Genomic DNA, 14,950 nt, shown 5'->3' on the forward strand with positions numbered 1-14,950 from the left:
CAGTGTCCCTAATTTGCTGGGAAGTGGCGGTGCGGTCCCCTACGGCACTGCGTAGGATCCTACGGTCTTGGCGTGCATCCGTGCGTCGCTGCGGTCCGGTCCCAGGTCGACGGGCACGTGCACCTTCCGCCGACCACTGGCGACAACATCGATGTACTGTGGAGACCTCACGCCCCACGTGTTGAGCAATTCGGCGGTACTTCCACCCGGCCTCCCGCATGCCCACTATACGCCCTCGCTCAAAGTCCGTCAACTGCACATACGGTTCACGTCCACGCTGTCGCGGCATGCTACCAGTGTTAAAGACTGCGATGGAGCTCCGTATGCCACGGCAAACTGGCTGACACTGACGGCGGCGGTGCACAAATGCTGCGCAGCTAGCGCCATTCGACGGCCAACACCGCGGTTCCTGGTGTGTCCGCTGTGCCGTGCGTGTGATCATTGCTTGTACAGCCCTCTCGCAGTGTCCGGAGCAAGTATGGTGGGTCTGACACACCGGTGTCAATGTGTTCTTTTTTCCATTTCCAGGAGTGTATAAACATGCTGCAATGTCTTTCAGTGTCACACGGCGGTTTTCCTTCACTATGGCTTCAACTGCTGCAATGTTCTGTTGAGTCACAACTCGTTGTGCCTGACCTGGACGAGGAGCATCTTCCATTTGCGAACTTCCTACTCCATTCGTAGACTTGCTGCTGTGACAAATATGCATCACCATACTGAACCTTCATGAATTTCAATAGGTTTCACACCTCCACTACGCAAAAACAAAATAACAAAACGCTGTTCTTCCCTGGTGCAAGTCGGAAGTGGGGCGGCTATCTTTATACTGATACTGCGACGGTATGTGTGCATCTGCACTATGCTGCCACCTACAGGCCATTCTGCACGCTGTTTTTAGCACACTTACCAACTTACAGGATAACGGCGCGAAATTTCGATTAGTTATTACAAATTTAAGGTTCAAATGGCTCTGAGCACTATGGGACTTTAACTTCTGACTCACCCTCGTAATACATTTGTCGTACATCCCACATTGATTCCTGCGGTTATTTCACGCAGTGTTACTTGTCTGTTAGCACTGACAACTCTACGCAAACGCCACTGCTCTCGGTCGGTAAGCCTAGGCTGCCGACCACCGCTTTGTCCATGGTGAGAGGTAATGCCTCGCCAGTCGATATGTAGCAAGGAAGTCAGACCGCGTACAGAGTAAAGACACTTCGGTTGACAAAAATTTAATAGTAAATTATCGAAGTATTCGTAACAAAGTTCCTGAATTATCGGCCCTCGAGAAAATTTCTCGCGTTCAAATTATTCTCGGGACCAAGAGCTGGATGAAACCCGAAGTGGAAATATCTGAGTTATTTACCGAGTCATAGAACATACACCGGAAAGTCAGATTAGAAGCCATAGGAGAAGGAGTGTTTGTTGCAATTGACAAAAATATTGTCTCTATTGAGCTGGAAGTTGAGTGTGACAGTGAAGTTACTTGGTCGCGTATAACAGGTCTAGGTGAAACCAAGCTAATTGTTGGATGTTTTTATCGACCACACGATTCTGCTGTGACAGTTCTAGAGTCATTCAAAGAATGCCTACGGTCAGTAGCGCGTAAATACCCAGATCATGCATTACTAGCTGGAGGCGACTTGAGCCTACCGAGTATAGACTAGAATTCCTATGGATTCATTGTAGGGGTACAAACAGTCATGCGAACACGTTTTCTGATCAACTGTCTTGAGCCACTAGTTCGGCAGCCGAAACACAATGAAAATATCTTAGACCTTTGTAGCTAAAAGAGGCCGGAGAAACGGGGATTAATCATGATGTCCTTATATGTCAACGATGGTTACGAAAGTTAATAAATCAGTCTAGAAGGCTAGCAGAGTGTTTCTGCTAGATAGAGCAGATAAGCAGTTGTTAGCATCTCACTTAGCCAGTGAATTTACATTACTTAATTCCAAGAAGATAGACGTAGAGGAATTGTAGGCAAAGTTTAAGCAGATTATATGTTTTGGTGTGGAGTATCCAGTGGATTAAGGACGGAAAAGACCCACGAGATTCAGAAAATGCTGAGGATGTAGAGGCTTCAAAAGAGAACGCGCCAGTGACGACAAGCAAAGGTTAGGAGTGATTCGTGAGTCTGTGAAGCATATGAGTACTACCTTAGCAAAAGATCTGATAGAGGAACCAAGAAAATTCTGGTCCTATGTAAAAACGCTAATTGGTTCTAAGGCTTCCATCCGACCACTTGTTAACCAGTCTGGTGTGGCAGTTGAAGATAGTAAAACGAAAGCTGATGTTTGAAATTTCACGTCCAAGAAATCGTTTGTGCAGGAGAATCGTACAAACATATCATTGTTTGACCATCGAACGGACTCCCTAGTAATAAGAAACTCTGGCGAAGAGAAACAACTGAAGGACTTGAAAACAAGTAGGGGAAAGTTGTACAAAATGGGGACGCTAACAGTTTTTTAATATAAAAACATTATTAAGAAATGTATCACATTCCCTCTTGATCTATTAAGTAGTTATACTACTTAAGTTATTATTTACATTGCAATTTGTGGAATTTGAGTTTTAATTTAACGTGTATAGCAACAATTTCAAAATATGTCAAATGTCTCCATTTTATGCAACTAGTTGGATAAAACATAAGAAACAATGTAAACATTTTCATTTTTCCAAAAGTTGCCATTTTATTTACAAAAAATATATGTGTTAGGCCTTGAATGACCCATTTGAAAAAGAAAAAAGTAGAATATGTTTTTATGAAGCATTACCAAGTCCACAATAGTCACCCACAAAGATTTCATATTCTTTGCCTACATTTGAGCACACTTCATGAGCCCAGCCACTGCATCCGGAACACTGGATCCACCCTTCCTTCCCTTTGGAATGTATGTAAAGTTCATTGCAGAAAATAAATGCAGCATCACTTTCTTCATCATCTGATGATGACGTTATTTCTTCTTCCAATTTTCTTCTTTCCTTCAGAAGGTTTTGCTTTTTCATTAGTCGTGGGCTTAGTATTTTTTTTCTTTGATACTGTTGTTCTTACTTTTGTTTCTTTTTGGGATTTGTCTTCTGTACCAAATAACCTCTGTTTATCCTTCTTTTCTTCTCTCTCGTTGATTTCAGCCTCTAATTCAATTTTATATGGCGAAGAAGTTACAATAGCTGTTTTTGCGCTTCTTCTGTCATTAGCCTGCTTATTCTTTCGTTCAGATTCTTGAGGTGCTGGTATCAGCATTTTAGGAGAAACATTGAAAGAGGAATTCAGAACAGACTGATATCCAGATGTTGATGGTTGAGGGTCAGTGGTTGTTGATGTAGGCCTAGGCACACACTCAGAAGAAACTGAAACTGAAGATGAAGACCTCACCATTGTTGGGGATACAAATGTTGTATCATCTGTTGGCAAAGAAACCATTGTATGCCTAGGCGTAGACGGTGAATGCCCAGAATTTGGCGAAAAAACTAGTGAAGTTGTAGATAGTCCTGGTCGAGTGCCTGTAGATGATATGACATCAGAAGTTGAACTGGACATTGCCGTATGGAGGGGAGCCTCATGTGACATTTCTAAAGGTCTCTCTGTAGTCTCAGATGGTGCAAAAAGATGGTCTGGGAAAATATTCCTGTTAAATGGGCATATTCCTGATTTTTTAAACCCCTTCAATGTAGTTTCTACACAAGCGGATCTACTGAAAGCAGCATTGAACAGTTTTCAAACTTGATATATTGTCACAACACGGCCAGGATGGTTCCTAGCCACTTCCTGACTTCTTGCTCGTAGAAGGCACTCGGAGGGGCCATGAATGTCACATCGAGTGGCTGCAACCTATGTGTCGTATGAGGAGGAAAGCAAAGTAGAATGACGTGTTTCACTCATGCTAGGTTAATCAGTTCTAGGCTCTTCACATGCGAGTTGTGTCCATCAAGAATCAATAGCACAGGCTTTTCACGTGTTGGATTTGAGAACTCAACAAACTTTTTGAACCAGATTAAAAAGGAATCTTTATTAATCCACCCACTCTCGCGGTATACAGCAAAAGAGCCAGGAGGAGCATCATCCAGTAACAAAGGGTTCTCCCTCTTCCTAGGAAAAACAAACATGACAGGCATGAAGTTGCCTGCCGCATTCACGCAAGTCTCAGCATTTACTAGTACACTTCTCCCAGCTGCAGAAAGCGCACTGACTTGATTCTTACCACGAAGGCAAGTACTTTAGACGGCTTGTTTGGCACAGTCATGATTCCTGTCTCATCGACATTATAGATCTGATTTGGAAAGAGCTTGTGTTCCTTAAGTAAAGACTCAGTAAATCGAAGAATTTACCAACTGCATCTCGGTTGAATCCCTTGGCACTTGCCATAGATGTGGGCTCTGGATTACGTAGAGAAAGGTTTGGATGCCTTTGCAGAAAACCATATAACCAATCTTTCCCTGCAAGCTGCTTTTCTTTATTAAAAGGATGATTAATATTGTTTGCCTCAGCTAGCTCGAATGCTAGTTTTCTTCAGTCAGTTAGTGTGAGACCAAAAAGTCTTCGCTCCAGAGTGAGTACATGTTGCATTAGCTCGTTTTCTTGATCTTTAGAAAATACTGTTTGGTATCTTCCAAGCTTTTTTCAGCAGCTTTTTCTGACGATATGTTTTGTCCCCTAGCTTGTTTTACCTTCCTCTCAAGGGTAGTTTGAGGAACGTTGAAGACCTTACACGCATTTCTATACCCGAACTCACCCTTTAAAACAGCCTGTATAGCGTTGGCCATCCCCTCTTTGGACCAGCTCTGCCTGTCAGTCTTCCTCGCATACCGACTCATCTTGGTACCTGGAAAGAAAAAAGTATAAGATTATACAGGGTGATTCAAAAAGAATACCACAACTTTAAAAATGTGTATTTAATGAAAGAAACATAATATAACCTTCTGTTATACATCATTACAAAGAGTATTTAAAAAGGTTTTTTTCACTCAAAAACAAGTTCAGAGATGTTCAATATGGCCCCCTCCAGACACACGAGCAATATCAACCCGATACTCCAACTCGTTCCACACTCTCTGTAGCATATCAGGCGTAACAGTTTGGATAGCTGCTGTTATTTCTCGTTTCAAATCATCAATGGTGGCTGGGAGAGGTGGCCGAAACACCATATCCTTAACATACCCTCATAAGAAAAAATCGCAGGGGGTAAGATCAGGGCTTCTTGGAGGCCAGTGATGAAGTGCTCTGTCACGGGCTGCCTGGCGGCCGATCCATCGCCTCGGGTAGTTGACGTTCAGGTTTCATAACTAACCTTTTTCGTAGGACTCTCTATACATTTGATTGTGGAATTTGCAGCTCTCTGCTAGCTCTGCGAGTCGATTTTCCTGGGCTACGAACAAATGCTTGCTGGATTCGTGCTACATTTTCATCACTCGTTCTCGGCCGTCCAGAACTTTTCCCTTTGCACAAACACCCATTCTCTGTAAACTGTTTATACCAACGTTTAATACACCACCTATCAGGAGGTTTAACACCATACTTCGTTCGAAATGCACGCTGAACAACTGTCGTCGATTCACTTCTGCCGTACTCAATAACACAAAAAGCTTTCTGTTGAGCGGTCGCCATCTTAGCATCAACTGACGCTGACTCCTAGTCAACAGCGCCTCAAGCGAACAAATGTACAACTAAATGAAACTTTATAGCTCCCTTAATTCGCCGACAGATAGTGCTTAGCTCTGCCTTTTGTCGTTGCAGAGTTTTAAATTCCTAAAGTTGTGGTATTCTTTTTGAATCACCCTGTATTACAACATTATTAATAAAATATTTTTAAAAGACCTAAAGATGTATTTTTATAACATGTGGGTCTGAAATAATATGAGACTAATGAAAAATAAAAATTAATATATAACATTAGCCTACTAGTGTTAAAATACTTGTGCATTGTACAAAACGGGGACCTCCGCGTTTTGTACAATCTCCTATGTCCCTATTTAACCCGAACGTACAGTGAATAAAGAAATATGGCGTCTCTAAGGTAGGAATTCAGATAACCTCAATGTTAAAACGCTAAATAATGCCTTAATACTACTTAACAGAAATGGTAACTTACCGTTGATCCTTCTATGTATATTTTTGTATATCGCCACAACTAAAGACGTGAGAAAATCGGAAGAAAAACAGTGAAAAACTTTGAAACTTTGTACTGACGAAAGAGACGGTCTTCCGCGGCCACAAACCAACTCAAATTGCCGTTGCCATGCCGAGTCACTAGTAGCGTATTTTTCCGCTTGCAGCAGCACCAATCAAGCACATACACACTGTCCCCATTTTAACTGCTGTCCCCGTTTTGTACAACTCTCCCCTACGTCACCAGGCCCGGAGGGAATCCCAATTCGGTCTCTCAAATAGTACTTTACGTATTGGTCCTTTACTTATTAGCTTGCATTTATCGCGAATCTCTCGACCAGCGCGAAGTCCCGAGCGACTGAAAAAAAAAAAAAACAAAAAAAAAAACAAAAAAAAAACAGACCTAACATAGATTTGCTGCGGAATCTGAGCTCGAATACAACAAATTTTCACAAGACCGAGAAGCTTATGTCCACGAATCAGCAATCAGCATCGTTTTAGAGAGCATCGCTCGTACGAAACTCAGCTTGCCCTTTTGTCGCGTGATACACTGCGCACCAGAGATGAAGCGCAACGGGCAGATTCCACATTTATAAATTTCCGGAAAGTGTTTGACAACGTACCCCGCCATAGCCTGTTAAAGGAGATACGAGCATATGGAATAGGTTCACAGTTGTGCGAGTGGCTCGAAGACTTCTTAAGTGGTAGAATCCAGTACGTTGTCCTTGACGGTGAGTGTTCATCAGAGATACGCGTGTCATCAGGAGTGTCCCATGGAAGTGGGACAGCAGCGCTATTATTTTCTAAATACATAAATGAGTTGGCGGACAGGGTGGGCAGCAATCTACGGTTGTTTGCTGATGATGTGCTGTGGTGTACGGTAAGGAGTCGAACTTGAGTGACTGTAGGAGGATACAAGATGACTTAGACACAATTTCTAGCGGGTGTAGTGAATGGCAGCTGGCTCTAAATGTTTTTTTTTTTAAAAATGTAATACAATGCGAATGAGTAGGAAAAACAAACCCGTAATGTTCGGCAATAGCGTTAATAGTGTCCCGCTTGACACAATCACGTCGTTTAAATATCTGGATGTAACGATGCAAAGCGATATGAAATGGAACGTAAGGAACGTGGTAGGAAAGGCGAATGGTCGACTTCTGTTTATTGAGAGAATTATAGGAAAGTATGGTTCATCTGTAAAGGAGACGGCATGCAGGTCGCTAGTGCGATCTATTCTTGAGTACTACTTGAGTGTTTGGGATCCATACCAGGTCAGATTACGTGATACGACTGCCATCTGTTTAAGTGCGTATCGCTTTCCCATGACTTTTGTCACCTCAGAGTAAACAAATAACTGTCAATAGCTTGTTATTCTGGGTCAAGGTGTTTCATAGTGTGTATGACGGGCTTCTAGGGTTTGTTGAGAGGATAAAGTTGTCATAAGAAGCCCATGTTCGTAAGTGTAGCCTTTGGACATAATATGTGTTTGCAGATCGGAACATTTTCAAGTCTCCGACATCACCGTACTCCCACAGCGGAGGTATCATCTGACCTGTGTGAGCCGCGTCACGGCTCAGCATTTTTGATTTACCCGCGAGATTATTTCACTTGTTTTCGCCGCAGCGATAGGGGGCGTGGGCGCTGAGCGCTGTGGGCGCTGGTGCGCGAAGCAACTGTTTGTGGAGGGCGGCTCGGTCGGTATATGGCGACAGGACGGAAGCGGCTGGGAGCCAACTGGTGCCTGCCGATTAAGGACTGCGATGAGTGTGGCTGTTTGCGAGCATGTGGGGAGGACGGAATGCTCGCTTGCTTAGCGTGGTTCTCCATGACCAGCTGTTGTTTGTTGGGCCCAGCACTCGAGTGTAACAGGAAACTGCATTGGTGTGGTTCTCGTCACCTGGCTAAGGCCAAAATTTTGATACACTTTTATTATATTTCATGATCATTACTTTAATATGGGGTTGGTACTTGTAGCCAACATTTTGTGATTTGAAATACTTTAGAGAATATCATCATGTGCCAGGTGTCTACTGTGAATAATTCTTAATTTGTTTCATAGTGTATGGCACGGTATCCACTATCATCGATCATTTTATGAAAGTTCTGTCCAAATTATTATTACATTAGACTTTGTTAAAATTGGTGCGTTTAAATTGCAAATTTCCTAATTCTACTAATATTGCTTGGGATAAACCCATCTATTTCTTGACATTGCCATATTTGTGTATTAAGTTGTGTTTCTTCACGAGACTGACTGAATTGATTTTGGAACACGTGGGGAGGGGGGGGGGAGAGTATTTAAATGAAAATTTGCTAGATAACACAACCGTCGTGAAATTGAAAACTTGACAGTGTTTACTCATGTCACCAGTAGTTAATGTTATTTCTGTCTTGTAGCTTACTTAACTGATATAAAAAAATTTAGAAATTTTGTGTATTTGTCACGAAAGGTGAACTGATGTCACATGATATTGACATTTGTGTAGGGTTTACGTAACCTTAAGTGAAATCACGAGGATTAAAAAAAATGAAAACTGATTATCATTGCCACTTTTTTTTAGCAGGCAGTAGGGAATTTGTTGCACTCTCCCCAAATTGGATTTTTTTAAGGTTTGATTTACATGTAGTACAACTCACAAGTTCAGTATTTTTCTGGTGTAATTGTTAATATTTGTACATGTCGCACTATTGTACGATATAATATACCCTTTACTAACAGTACCTTTATGTAATGTTTCAGAGTGGGGCTGCATATTCTTCTAGAGAATGTTTTAAAAAAATTATTATTGCTAAAATTTCCTTTTAAACTGTTAATTGTATTAACTTGGATGTATAACCAATTATTGTTAAATAATAAATTTGTGTCAACAAGGCTTGGACCAAATCAATGTGCCTACACCTTCCCCATCCTGGCTCTGCTACCCTCTGTACTTCACACTGTGCTCTACAGGAGCAATGTTCGAGTACTCGTCATGGGTTCTCTTCTGTGTGAGGAAGGACGTCCTCCTTATTGTAGACAGCCTTGAACGTCCGTGGAGCACCACAGTCAACCCTCCTAGTCGCGGACGTACTAGTTTCTTGCAGTCGTCGTTGTAGCCCCGGAAGTGTAGAGACTTGCGTTTACTGCGGGCCACAAGCAAGTAACTGTGACTAGTTAAAGGCTGCAAGCAAAATAAAAGAAAAATTACATGATTGTTTCACTTAACCTGTTGCATGAATATTTATTATATTTAAGAAATATAACTACAACAGCGTAAATTTAGAGAAACGTTATTTACACAGTTAAGTTTGAAACATGACACTCCACTGATTTCACAACTGCTTCTATATTTGGCTCTATTTGTAAGAATGAACGATGAGGGGCGAGCTGTCGTCAGAAAAATGGCGGGCGGCGACTGTATTCCCTGTTGCAGTCGGACGAAAATGGTATGTGATGCCATCATTACAGCAAGGACTGACTATGGTGCCTTCTTCCTAATTTCTGTGCGTATGTGAAGTGGGTAATTTGAAAGTGATCCGATCATCAAACTTATTTTGTATCCAAACAGTACATTTCCCGACATTGGTTCTCCATCAAAACTTTATCTACTAAGTCTCCTCTACAACCCATAGAAGCTTGTAATAGAGATTGCGAAACATCCTGTATATTACAGCAAACTATGATTCTTTTGCTTTAATTATGAAAGGTTTATATGCTCCATCCTTCCAATTACTAAAAATGTGTATTTACATCGCCCTGTGAGTTCCATTTTATTGACTGAAGACATTGTCAGTGGTAACATTTGTCCCAATATCTGCTTACACCTGGTAGCGTCGTCTCCTTGCACATTTTCCAGGTGTTCCTACGTTAGGCACAGTTGGTTTCGACGTAATTTCTTTTGCAGCACAACGCATTTCTTTACATGCAGTACGACGAAATACATGACCACTACAGTCCGATTAAAATTACTTGATAGTTGACGTCTGTCACTTTGTAACACCATAACCCTAGTACTCTACTGATTTACTTTGCTTTTGTTTCATTTAATATCACATCGTTAAGCTTCTGTAAATGTGTTTGATTGAATAGATAACACAAAATTGTATACTCTTTTCTTTGTCAAAACTTTGATGTCGTGATTTGTTTCTATGCAAAGTAGTATATCTGTCATTTAAATTCTTTGTCCCATTTGGAGGGAACAAAACTTACTGTATATAATTGTAATTTCTGTGTGAATAATTTTTTTGTAGAAATGTCAATATGTGCAAATGTTCTGTTTTATTTAAAATGTTTGTTTACTGTTATGTAAAATGCTGATCCTCACTTAGGGTTCTTAGTTCTTTAGTATGTAAAAGTTGTGGTTCCTCTCGGGAACGGAACTGTGTAGCGCGCGCAAATTGTGGTTGGCCTATGTGGAAAAGGTGGAACAAGAGTGAGTCGGGGACGAGCTACGAGTCGGGGACGAGCTACCAAATTGTGCCATGTAAAAGATGCATATTGTGCTGGTTCCGACAGAGGCTTTTTCTGCTACTTTCCAATGCCTCGGATGGATAGATAAATAACTGGAACTATTCTGGAATTTGTATCTATCATCGCCACCAAGAAATGACCGAGTCCAGCAATTCTACCTGCAATTCCACCTACCAACATGCAGTTGCCACCACATTGCGCAATCATTGCATCGGAAAGCTACAATGATGTACAGTGAAGGATCAGCTTAATGGATGTGTTAGTGTGCTCAAATATAAGGTAAGTTATATCTGAATTTATGTACCTACCTTGATTTTTCTCCTCATCATAACACCTCTCAGGTTCCTCTCCGTTTGAACTAAAGTGATTTCCGAGTGTCCTTACTGAAAGAACATTAAAGCCAAGTGTTTTGCTAATTGATGCCTCATGAACATAGTAAAAAGAAAGTTAAAGTTAATGTGGCAAGAGAGTGAGTTAATGTTAATGATGCTTGATAAAAATAATTTTCCTAGTAAAACTGCTTATTAATGTGTTGTTGCCAACTTCAAATTAAAAGTTCTTAAGACTGAGGCTTATAAAGTTTTGCTTAGTAAATGATCACATTACTGCCTGTTGTAAATCGTAGAAGGTGAGTCAGTATCTTACATATATGTTAATTTTGTGTCTCACGGTAGTAAAAGTGGAAAACTGCAGTTGTGAAACGTTATATACTCATGTTTGCTAAGTGTTTGTCTCTCTTGTGTATTAGAAGTGCATATTAATAGTATAACAGGATCCACAGTTTGTCTATTGTGTTAATGCTCGGTAACAAGTAACGGAAAGACCACTAATTAGGAAAACCATAATATCTTTATTCAAATGATAGTGAGAAGCAACCTGTTAGTGGATTCCAATTAGCTTTCATTTTAAATAGTAAAGTATTTAACTGAGAGAGACTTAACCTATGTACAATTTATGATCCTGCAGTGAATGTTAATAGTAATGATATAAAGACCATTCAGTTTGAACAAGTCCTGAAAGTAATAGAGTGTTTCTGTATCTGTTATATGTTTGCAAATAGTTTGTGCTGCTCTAGCTGTTCGTTCCAACCTTAACGTTAACATATGCAGGTCTCAGAGTTCATTGCACTCGCGTGTGGCCAAGTCTAGGTTGTGTTTGTCCGTTACAGTTACTTATACCTACTTGCTTAAACGAGAACGTTAATCTTTCTCTTGCCTAATTAGGCTGGCGACCGTTTTCCTTATTCCTTAAACAGTATAGCTAGGCAAAAATATTGTTTGTTACTGTTCGAGTATTTACGTAATTCTGACTTTCATTTTCCGATAAGCCACCTCCATTAGGTACAACACGGTCAACATAACAAAATTCCTCCCAGAGGGTAACACTGCTCTGTTACGTTGTACCATAATTGCTTTAATAAAATAGTTTTATTACACAACCTGCTTCCAGCTTTAAGGTTATGGTACAGCAGTAGTAGACAGGAGTGTTATAACTTGACGCTACAATGTTGCCACATCCGCTGCCAGCTACCGCTCGGTTACAGGCGACACACAACCACGGTGGGTCGCTTCACAAATACTCTTGAAGTGTAACGCGGAGCAATGTTGGAAGCGGCTGAAGCGACGTATAACGGAAATGAGAGACTCTCTGTCGACAGATAATTAAGTTACCAATGTGTGAACTGCCACAGACAACGTGTTTCTAACCCTGAATTTAAACTCATGTCCTAACCTAACCACAACCTCGTGATGTGCCACGTATCCGAGAAAACAGCACTCAACAATCTGTGCAGAACTAAAATCACAGTCGCTTTGTTCATGGCGTTTAACGCTAACCTCTACGAGCAAAATTCCATAATATTCCAAATTTCAATTTTAGCAGTAAAAGTAAACTATAATTTCTCGCTGTACTCGGTTGGCTGAAATTATCCTCACACTGGCTAGAAGGAAAGCGGCGCTGCCAACCGATGGGCTGTTCTGATTGGCACTTGGTTGCAGATTATAGGCGACGCAGGCAGATTCCAAACGAAAAAAAGGATGGTAGGAAGAAAAATAAGAGCACACAAAAAAGTCAGTACATTGATGGGAATGACGCGGTAAAGTATTACAAACAGAAAATTACATTTGAGCCAACTAAGTGAATAAAAATGGTAATCAAAGTCTTTTGTGAGTTTTAGAAGAATAAAGATTCCGCTGCATTTGACGAGATTTCAACCGTCTGCCTTCCACACGGCAGGTGTATACCGCAACAATTATGCTATGCCGTTTGACTGGAATAAGCTCTTCTTACTCCAGTGACGCAGCCGCAACTATTAATGGACACCCTTAAAAAATTCAACTTCACGCAATGTCGTGCGAAGCTTATGCAGTGTGATCTTCGTTGATCCATTACGGACCCTGGGGCAACGGCTGGCATGTATTTCTTGATGCAATAATTTACCAACAGCCGTATGTATTGTAGAAATTTATTTTATGAACTTCTTATGTGGTACCAATTTCGGCATTACATTGATGTCATCTTCGGGCCCCACACGTCATAGTCGTAAAAACGCTATACACAATGTTTGCAAACAGCCTCAGTCTGTGTCGCCTGGCCACGAAGAGCTGTTGCATAACGATTTGATTCACGGATCCAGTTATATGGCTCCGTCCGTGTATAGATAGCGTTTTCACGACTATGAAGTGTGGGGCCTGAAGATGGCATCAATGTAATGCCGAAACTGGCAGCACATAAGAAGTTCATAAAATAAATTTCTACAATACATACGGCTGTTGATAAATTATTGCATCAAGAAAATTATGTAATGTAAGCGGATATCTGTGATTATAATAACCGTTTAAATGTCTCGTGTGGAAGGATTCAGTAGGATTTGGTTAGTGCTGTGTATGAAACGTATGTATTTCGTTAGAATCGTTGTGTGTATGTGTTGTTATTGTTGTTTTTAGTATGGATATAATTTATGATGAAATACAAAATAAAAAGCCAGACCCAGTATTCGGGGGGTCAAACATATCAAGAAAGCCTTGAAAGTAATTGGAACTGTTATGGCAGTTTGACAATTGTTCGTGCGTGCCGTTGAGCACTCCCGTTGGAGAAAACCAGCTACAACAAGTTCTAGCCATCAAGTAACTTTAATAGGACTATAGCGAATGTTACGATCACCAGGTACAGGGCCACAAATTTTTCCAAGTGAACATTATTGGTTCTATATCTCGTAGTATTTCACGTCACGAAATATGTTGCGCTGCGAACCAGCGTGAAATTAAGTTCGGAATACATGGAAAAATGCAAACACACGTCGTTGCCAGATGCAAACAGAAATCAGGAAGAAACGTTACCGCTGACGATAGTTCATGTAAATAAAACGCAGTGCGTATAATACACTACTGGTCATTAAAATTGCTACACCACGAAGATGACAGGCTACAGACGCAAAATTTAACCGACAGGAAAAAGATGCTGTGATATGCAATTGATTAGCTTTTCAGAGCATTCACACAAGGTTGGCGCCGATGGCGACACCTACAACGTGCTGACATGAGGAAAGTTTCCAACCGATTTCTCATACACAAACAGCAGTTGAGCGGTGTTGCCTGGTGAAACGTTGTTGTGATGCCTCGTGTAAGGAGGAGAAATGCGTACCACCACGTTTCCGACTTTGATAAAGGTCGGATTGTAGCCTATCGCGATTGCGGCTTATCGTATCGCGACATTGCTGCTCGCGTTGGTCGAGATCCAATGACTGTTAGCAGAACATGGAATCAGTGGCTTCAGGAGGGTAATACGGAACGCCGTGCTGGATCCCAACGGCCTCGTATCACTAGCAGTCGAGATGACAGGCATCTTATCCGCATGGCTGTAACGGATCGTGCAGCCACGTCTCGATCGCTGAGTCAACAGATGGGGGACGTTTGCAAGACAACAACCATCTACACGAACAGTTCGACGACGTTTGCAGCAGCATGGACTACAGCTCGAAGACCATGGGTGCGGTTACCCTTGACGCTGGATCAGAGACAGGAGCGCCTGCGATGGTGTACTCAAAGATGAACCTGGGTGCACGAATGGCAAAACGTCATTTTTTCGGATGAATCCAGGTTCCGTTTACAGCACCATGATGGTCGCATCCGTGTTTGGCGACATCGCGGTGAACACACATTGGAAGCGTGTATTCCTCATCGCCATACTGGCGTATCACCCGGCGTGATGGTATGGGGTGCCATTGGTTACACGTCTCGGTCACCTCTTGTTCGCATTGACGGCACTATGAACAGTGGACGTTACATTTCAGATATGTTACGACCCGTGGCTCTACCCTTCATTCGATCCCTGCGAAACCCTACATTTCAGCAGGATAATGCACGACCGCATATTGCAGGTCCTGTACGGGC

This window comes from Schistocerca nitens, chromosome 4 (genome assembly GCF_023898315.1).
Source record: "Schistocerca nitens isolate TAMUIC-IGC-003100 chromosome 4, iqSchNite1.1, whole genome shotgun sequence".
In the NCBI taxonomy this organism is placed as follows: Eukaryota; Metazoa; Arthropoda; class Insecta; order Orthoptera; family Acrididae; genus Schistocerca; species Schistocerca nitens.